Raw genomic sequence first — 9,529 nt, 5'->3', positions numbered from 1 at the left:
GATGTTGCTGTTGGTGCCAAAACAAGTGTGTTTTATGGGCGCCACCAGCCTGATGAGAGAACAAGGGGTGTGCCCTGAACAAGCAATGGCAAAGTGGAGCAGATTTATTTCTTTGGTAAATCCAAGTTCAAGTAGGGTTGCAAATGGCTTTCTGGGCCATGCGAGGGGAAGCGAATCCTGCTGGATCGATCTGGATGCTTTGTGGGGCAGGGACTCTTTGTGTGTCTGTATAGCACCTAGCGCAAGGGGGCAAATCATTTAGCAGCAGGATGCCAGTGTGGTGCATCTGGGAAGCCTCAGAGCAGGAATATGGAGCTATTCCCATGAAGCAGTGACGGGCTTCGGTCCTATTTGGAAACGCACCCTTGCTTCTCTATTATAGCAGCTACTTTTTGCTCGGGCATCTGTCTCCAAGGAGATGCTACTTGTCGCTGCTGCGGGTGTATCCCTCCCACTCCACGGTCTGCTCCAGGAGTGCCCAATGAGGTCTCAGGTCTCCAGCTGCCACCTGTCTCTGGGCAGGGATCTTTGTCCCATTTCCTCCTGACTGGGGGTTTTAAGACTGCCTAACTCCCTGCCATACACTTTGATCTCCCCAGCAAGCCAATCTGCCCCAAAGTCCAGCACCAGTGTGTTGCTTTCTCTCTGAGAGGCTCTGACCCGTGTATTGTCAGCTGTTACCACCCCGCTCTTTCTAAGCAAGTACCTTTAATCTTAAGGTAAAAGCATTGTGGAGAAAATGTATAACAAGCCATCAAAGTTCCTATACACATGCTCAGAGCTCACCTATCTGTCTTTTGGGGCACTGGTAGATCAAGGGCTTTCCATCTCTTCCACAGGGGCTGGGCTCCCCTTGGATAGACGGTCCTGTCTGTTCACTGGCTCAGAAAGAAGGCCCTGAGCCAGTTTAAACCCAGCCTTGTTATAGCCAAAGCTCTTTCTTTCGCTGTTGATTTCCGGAAAAATCAGTTTGAATCACTATGTGCAACTCTACCCCCTGTCCTCAGAGTTAAATACAATCCCTGGCCAACCATGTAACATACACCATGTACACAGTACAATCCCCACAGGTATTGTGTGCGGTTGAAATATCTGTCACGCTACTTTCCTGTGACTCTCACACACGATCACAAGGTTAAACTGAATGCAAAGTGTGTGCAGATGTTGCAGCGGTGGCATGGAAGCACTGGTGCTGGTTTTCCTCTCACCAACCCCGCTTTCAAACCAGCTGTTGACTTCAGCGGAGTCTTTCCTGATGTCGGCTGGGCTAAGCAAGAACAGAATCAGGACCATGGTTAAAGGCATCGTGGTCACCTGTCCAGTCTCAGAACCCGAGGCTGTCAGATCACCATGTGCATGTGGGACTAGAACTGACTTTTGCTGGTTCCAAAGGCATGGACCTCTCTCCAGTAAGCTTGGTGGGAGAAGTCTCTGAGTCTCTGTGTTCCGTGTAGAAGAGTGTAGTAGTGCACAGACACACATTGTTCACACACCCAGCAAGATCTGTCTTGAATCTGTAAGTAGAGAACTTGTTAACTCCAGGATGATGCAGTGGGGGAGATGGCTGCTCTGGCCTATCCCAGGGCGGTGAGACAGCCTCACGTAAAACCATTACACGTCATCCAGTGACAATGGGGGACTGTCCAAAGGCCGGGAGAGAGTCCATCTGGCTGTGCTTCTCCTTACCTTATCCAAATTCTTTGGGGCTGGACATCTCCCAAGATCAGGACGCGCTGGAGTGGCTGGGCCAGAAAAAGCAAAAATGTTCATGTGCTTCTTTTGTCCCTTTCAGATTCAAACTTGCCCTTTGGCAGGACAGCACCAGAGCTCTGCAAGTTCCAAAACCTTTAGGGGAAAGAAAAGAGGCCTTCATCCTAAACTAGAAAACTTCAGCTTTTCTGTAGTGTGGCACCTACAGCTGCGGGACCTCTATAGGTGGGGAAAAAGTTGTGCAGTCCTTAACCTGAACAAATTCAAAGGTTCAGACCAAGTCAGTTAAATATGGTCTTGATTTGGTGAAGCAGAAGTAACCCATCCCCAGTGAGCAAATAGGGCGACCAGATGTCCCAATTTTATAGGGACAATCCTGATTTTGAGGTCTTTTTCTTATATAGGCTCCTATTACCTCCACTCCCTGTCCTGATTTTTCACATTTGCTGTCTGGTCACCTGTGAGCAAAGGAATCAAGCATACACTTCAGCACTTCGTGAAAAGGGAAGAAATTACTTGTATGCTTACATTTAAGAACATGCTTGAGAGCTTTGCTGAATTGAGGCTTATCACAGGAACCGGGTTTACATGGTTCACGGCTACCATGTAGTTGAATCAGCCTTCAGAAGAAGGGATTTTATTTAGTACACTAGCGTCCGAACACACAGTCTCCTTGTTTGTGGTGTATATTCATCCAGCCCAGCTATCAAGTTCAAATTAGAAGTAAGGCACACATTTTAACAGGGAGGGTGAATAACGGACGGAATACATTGCCAAGAGAAGTGGCAGATTCCCCATCGCTTGATGGCTGACTTTCTGGAAGATCTGCTTCAGCCAGACTCAAGTTATTGGGCACAATATAGAGATAACTGGGTGAAATTTAATGGCCTGTGATACAAAGAAGATCAGACATAGAAGGTCTAATTGGTTCCTTCTGACCTTAAACTGTATGAATCTATGAATGCTGGCAGTGTATTCCCAGTTAGGAACAGTCAGGAGTGGCCCAGTATTCAGAATTCTCTCATCTTTGGCTCTATTTCCCGAGGGAATCGGTACTGTTGATATGATGGTCCAGTGTTTCCAGGCTCCGCTTGTAAGCTCTCATCTCCCGCTGTGGTCTAACCTTATGTACTAAGATTGGTTGCATCATGAGAACATGTAATTATGAAATTAGGCAGCCTAATTAGATCGAGAGATAAAGCCCTGTATGGAATAATGTTTTTCCAGTTCTGAACATTGGACGCGGCATAAAGGGAGAACAAAGGCAGCTGTTCGTGCAAGCAGGCCCTGATGCTGTAAGCACGGTCTAGTGGAGAGGTCACCACACTGAGACCCAAGATGTTCGTTCATTCCTTAATTTTCCTGCTCACGGAGCATACAGCGCACACTTCAGATCACCCATTTCCTGGTCTCCTGCCAATGTTGCAGCCTGCTGTATACTGCAAGGTTGGAAGCCATGACATACCTCCAACATGTATGAGGCCTTCCACAAGGTCTTCTCCATCCAGCTTTTGTTTGCTGTAACCCATAAAGCTGGTGGACACTATGACTGTATGGAGTCTGGCGTATGGAGCAGATGGCCAGAGCCACCTGAACTAGCATTGAGGCTGTTGGGAAGACATCAGAGGCTGAGTGGTCAAATACCTGAGCTCCTCCTGCGTAATGTGACAACCCACCACAGGCCTTCAAGACATAGGGTGTCCATTCCCAGCCCTGCACCTCACCTGCTGGGTGACCATGGCCTAGTCACTTCTGCTCTTGGTGCCTCTGTTTCCCTTCCCACCTCTTCTCTGTCTTGTCCATTTACATTGTAAGTTCTTTAGGGCAGAGATGTCTTGTACTATGTGTATCTATGGTGCCCAGCCCAATGGGTTGCTGAGCTCAGGATGGGGTAGTCTGTAAATTCTGAAATAGCTTCATCCAAATTTTAAAAACTGAGTTTTCACTTTATTAAATATGAACATGAATAATGCAGTCAGGACAGTAGCCTCTGATATTTATTCTAACATGCATCAGAGGTATTCTAACATAGCTGATTTCACCATCTAGCAGTGCCCAAAGCATAGTGAAAAGCAGGCAGGTATATTTAGTCATGTAGGATGGATTTGTGGATAGAGCACTACTATAGCACTTGAGTAGTGCTAGGTTCTAGCTTGCTAGGTTGACCAGCTGTCTCAGTGTTATAGGGACAGTCCCAATATTTGAGCCTTTTTTTTATATGGGCTCCTATTACCTCCTACCCCGTCCCAATTTTTCACACTTGCTGTCTGGTCAATCTATAGCCTGCTCCAAAAAGATTAAGCCCCTCTGACTTCTATGGATGCAAATATAAACTTCAACATTTGAACCAGTTAGGGCTGGTCAACATTTTTCCCTTTATTTTTGTGACAAATTTAAAAAAAATACAAAAATGTTTCTATTTCAAAGTTCTTGAAACAAACATTTTTTTTGGGGGGGTGTTAATGATTTTTTTTCATGGTTGCCAACCCCCCACCAAAACTTTCCAAACTACAAAGAGACTCCTGTGTGAGACATGGGTGGAGGTGAGTATTTCAAGTATTTTTGTGAACACTCATGAAATCAGGAAAACATCACATGACATCCCTGTACTCAATCAAAAATTACACCATGGCAAACCAAAATTGGAAATAATTTGAAAAAAAAATCAATTTTTTTTTGGAGAAAAGGTAAGCAGCAGCAACATCTCAATAATTTCTGATGAGCCATTTTGCACAACTGAAAAGATTTGTAAAATCAAAAAAAATTGTGATTTAAAAAAAAATATATATATTTTTCGTTTGAAATATGTTGGCCAGCTCAAAAACTGATGCAGAAATGTTTCCCTGCATCCACAGACGCCTGAAACAGAGGCATGAGCTGCTGCCACATAAAGGTCTGTTAGCTCTGAAGCCTAATGTGATATATGTCAACACTGACAATAACTATTTCACTTCTGCTCAAAGCACGCAAGGAAAAAAAAACAGCTATGCTTTCCACTCCTCTTTGAACACGGAATCTCTTTGAACTAGAATGTTTGTTTCTGTTGTTTGTTCAGCTCTTCAGTCAAGTCCTCCTAGTCCATCTTACCTGCTTCTTTTGGGGAGAGGTAAGGCTTTGACAACAGCAAAGGTCTTGTTTCCAGGCAGCATTAGAAAAAATGGATCTTCTCATGTGACTCTCTTAATATCAAACATTTAGACTGAGGCCAATAGCTGCTACTGCAATCAGTTTGAGGCCTCGTGATGAGACTTAACCCCATCACCTGCAAGGCTGGCAAATGCACCCAATTAGTCAGGTTTTCTGCCTGGAGAGGTGAGTAGCTAACTGGCTCCTGGCCAGAGAGGGTGGAGCTATTGTCATAAGAGGACTGAAGGAGCTCAGTTGGGGAAGAGACTGCAGGGGAGACAGGTTTCTCTGTCAGAGAGGAGCCCAGGGTAAGGGTTTAACAGGAGGACAAAGGGAGCAGCCCACTAGTGGGGCAGGGTGGGAAGCCCTGAGGTAGGGTTTGTGAGTAGAGAGGGAGCAGTTCAGTAGTGGAAAGGGGGCAGAAGAATTATTCAGGTTCATTTGGTCTTGTTGGCGATACCCTGAAAGGAGTTTGAACTTTGTGACCGGCCCAGCAGCTAAGCCACGGAAGGTCTGGAGCCAGAGGCAGCCAGCCAGCAGGTGGCACTGATGCTGATACTAGTGATGTTAAGCCTGGACGCAAGGGAGTGCTCCAAAGGTGAGTGTGTCCCACCACAGACCCTGTTGTGCTAGGGGCTGTACAAACTTATTGTTGATGACTGTACTTTCCCCAAAGAGCTCCCAATCTAAGGAGAGGTGCAAGGTAGGTGAGACAGACAGGGGAGGACAGGGTTACAAAAGTAGGATGTTTCAGGGCAAATGGTATGTGTGTGCACTGGACTGAAACTCGGGGATCTGGATTCATTTCCCAGCACTATCACCAACTCCCTGTGGAGCCTTGGGCAAGTGCTCTGGCACGCAGCTCCCCTGTCTATGCAGTGGGGATAATGATACTTCCCTGCCTCATAGGTGTGTTATGAGGTGCTTGGACCCTCTGGTGCTGGGATGGGGGCATATAAGAATCTCAGTAGAATTAGCTGGGTTTTAGCAAAGAGCAATTAAGGGGCTTTGCCTGTCCCTAATTGCCTCGGGGGGGGGGGAGCAGGGAGGGGCACTCATTTATGGCTCATCTAGTAGCACTGCCATCTAGAACCCACTAAGATCCTGGTTTGAGCTGCAGGGTGCACAGGTAGACACAGGAAATCCCACAAAAGAATTAAGTCCCCCCTGGAACCTGGCCACCATTCAGCAAATGCAACTGAAACAACCTGTGCCCTTTGCACTGCTCTAAATCAACAGGGCCTGTAAGATTTCAAGGGCCCAGATCTGACTTAAATTAAAAGTTGCTGCTGCTTGTAGGATTTAAATTCCTTGATATCAGTCTGTACAGAGCTGACATGAATGATTTATTATTAAAAATGTCTCCCAGCAGTGTGTCTTTGCCATATTAGAGCATCACCGAAGTCTTGGTTTGGAGAATGGGAAAAATCTCTCTAGCTGGCATTTTGTACATGTCCCTCACCCTGGTATTTGGCATCTCCTGACTTGGTCTTGCCCAAGTTCTGCCATGGAAAGAGACTGTGAGGAACTTTTGCTGCTAGAGACATTAGTAAAAACAGAACGCAGGGTGCTGCACATTGGGATTGAAAGTGCGAGCGGATCCCTGACCACTTCATCTGTAATAGGCTAGCTCAATTCCTGGATTCATAGCTTTGTTTTGTTTTTAAGGCCAGAAGGGATCGCTGGATTATCTTGTCTGACCTCCTGTTCAGCACAGGCCAGCAAACTTTACTCAGTTACTCCTGCACTGATCCCAGTCACTTGTTTAACTAAAGCTCATCTTTAGAAAGGCAGCCGGTTTTGATGGAAAACCTTCAAAAGATGGAGAATCCACCACTTGGGTTAAGGCACAAGCCTAGGACTTAGGAGGGCTGGGTTCAGTTCCCTGCTCTGCCACAGATTTCTGCTAAGTTCTTGGGCCCTACTAAATTCAGCATCCATTTTGGTCAATTTCACCATCCACGGGATTTTAAAAATAGTCAATGTCATGGTTTCAGATGTTTACAGCTGAAATTCAATAGTGGTGTAACCCTGCGGGTCCTGACCCAAAAGGGAGTTATTGGGGGTGGGGAAGGGCGGTTGCAAAGCCATTGTAGGGGGGTTTGTGGGATTGCTACCCTCACTTCTATACTGCCTTCAGGGCTGGGCTCTGAAGGCAGCAGCTGGGGAGTGTCCTGCAGCTGGGGGAGGTTCCAGATGTGGGTCTGATCTCCCCCTCCACGAGCAGCCATGCAGGGGAAGGGGAAGTTCCTCTCCCCAGCATAAGTTCATCAGCCACTTATGACTTGGGCCCAGATCCTCAAAAGCATTTAAGCTCCTAACTTCCATTGATTTCAATGGGACATAGCCTCCTACATACTGTAGCTCTCATCTCTACAATGAAGATAAAAGCATCTCCCTACCTGGCAGGGCTGTTGCAAGTCTAAGATTGTGAGACACTTTGACCCTATGGTAAGAGGCCAGATATGCACCTGTAAGAGTGGAGGGATGTGTGTGTTAGTACCACTGTAGCAGAGTGATTACCTGCTCCTGTGGGGCTTGAAACAGCCCAGGAGAGGGCTGTGGCTGGGGCAAGAAGCCTGGGCTGATTGAGGAAAGTAGGCTCAGCTGTTGTCAAGCCCCAATCAGGCCCAGCTGGCCCCTATAATTGAGCCAGGAGCCCAGTCAGTCTCCCTCTGCCTGGCTGTAAGGAGCTAAAGACAGGGCTCCTGAGGGGAGCAGGGCTGGGGAAAGGCAGAGGAGCTGAGGAGCTCCAGCCTGGAAAGCCCCAGGCTGTGGCCTAGCATTGGGCTAACAAGTACTGGGGGTTGCAGAGGGCAGCCCAGGGGTAGGCCAAGGCAGCAGGTCCAAACCCAACCTTGCCAGTGATGAGTAGGCTAGTACTGCAGTCTGCCCCAGGGCGTGGGTAGCCTGGTACTGAGGCAAGGTGGGGATAGTGGGTGGGAGTCTTCTGGTTAGGGGATACCCTGAGAGAAAGGGGTTACTGCCAGGGGGCAGCACCCCAGGTAAAGAGGGCACTGTGGTCCTAGGCGGGCCACAGGTAAGGCAAATCACTAGCCTGCAGATGGTGCTCTGGAGCTGGAATGAGCTAATTCTCAGAAGTCACCAGCAGGAGGCACTGCTGGGGTGAGTCTGCACCCTTACAACCACTTTCCTTGGTAGTTTGTTCCAATCGTTAATTGCCCTCTGTTAAAAGTTTGTGCCTTTGTTTCTAATTGCTATTTGGCTTTAATTTCCAGAAAACAGACAGCAAGGGCAATTTTGTGCTGTGCTCTGTCCCCCCACCATCCCAGTCACCATACTGCATTTTCCCCTTCCCTTCCCAGCTGCTCACAAAAACATCATGCCAAGAAAGATCACAACAGCCTGTCTCTGAGAGTCATGTGCTAAAGTGTCTCGCAGGTTCGGTTGGGTTTGGCTGAGTCTGCAAAACTGGGCTGGAAGAACAGGTTCTGTGGGGATGCTTCTGGTATTTCCACCCATGCCAGTGGTACCTTCTGAGCAGCCCACCACATGGTAGTTTGTGTGGGCTAGGGTGTGACTTGAGCAACACAGCTGCACAAAGGATAATAACTCTCCCACACACACACACACACACCCTTACCCAGCCACGTAAGGGGAACAGGGTACTGGCCTGCTTAGTGTTTCCTGGAGAGCCAGCGAGAGTGTGGGGCAAGGAATGGGCAGGCTTGTATCTGCATCCCTTACTCACCTGAGCCAGCACTACGCAGTAGCAATACGCTGGTGATGTAGGCTGGCAGTAATTGATTTCCCCTAGGAGCACAGAGGAAGCAAGGTGGTGGTGGGGTGACTCAGAGGGGCATCTCTGAGTCATGGCCACCCTTTTGCTCAGGGCTGCCCCATTGAGCCAAAATGCTAGCAGAGGGGGAGAGCAGATGCAAGACATACTTGACCACTAGGGGGAGCTGCAGGCAGGAGTCGGTAAGGAAAGCCAGGGGAAGCTGGTGGAGCTGTTGCAACCAGGTGAGTTGGGTGCATAAAGCATCCATCTCAATCCTAGGGCTTGCCTGCTTCCTTCCGAGAGAGTACCACGTCTGGCACTTCCGCTTCAGGTGCTGCTGGCTGCCAGGAAAAGCAGTGTGAAGTCCAGGGTATGCAAATGTTATCTACAGATTTCTGAAGTCTGAAGAGGCTGAAAGTTCAGCTTCGTTTTGAGTTCTGACCCCTGGCTCACTTCAGTTTTGAGTCTGGCTGTCTGCTTTGCACCCAGTGAGCCATAGGACATCAGCCAATGCCTGCTTCACACAGCCTCACACTTCCAGTACTCCAGAGAGAAATCATCAGCCAGCCCCCCCCCTTCCCACCTTGTCTCTCCTTTAGCCCACTCTCACTGCTTCCTTCCTTCACATTTCAAACCCATCACCTTGGCCTGATAAGGTACCTACCCCCCATCTCTCCAGTTATACATCTAAACACTGGATGGCATCTAGGCTGAGTTTCTGCTGTTGACCTGTTTAAAAAAAGTGTGGCAAGAATTTTAAAAATAGAATAGTGTTTGCCCCCCCCCACTCCTAATTTTTAGTTAAAACACAATAACCAGTGGGCAGATAGATCAAGACCCCAAATCTGCAAACATTTGTACACATAAGTAACTTTAGCCATGTAAGGTAGCCTCATTGAAGTCAATGAGTAGGAACATATGAAGTGCCAGACTGGGTGGACCTTGGTTCTG

The sequence above is a fragment of the Gopherus evgoodei genome, chromosome 22 (genome assembly GCF_007399415.2).
Source record: "Gopherus evgoodei ecotype Sinaloan lineage chromosome 22, rGopEvg1_v1.p, whole genome shotgun sequence".
Lineage (NCBI taxonomy): Eukaryota > Metazoa > Chordata > Testudines > Testudinidae > Gopherus > Gopherus evgoodei.
This window is presented reverse-complemented; position numbering follows the sequence as displayed.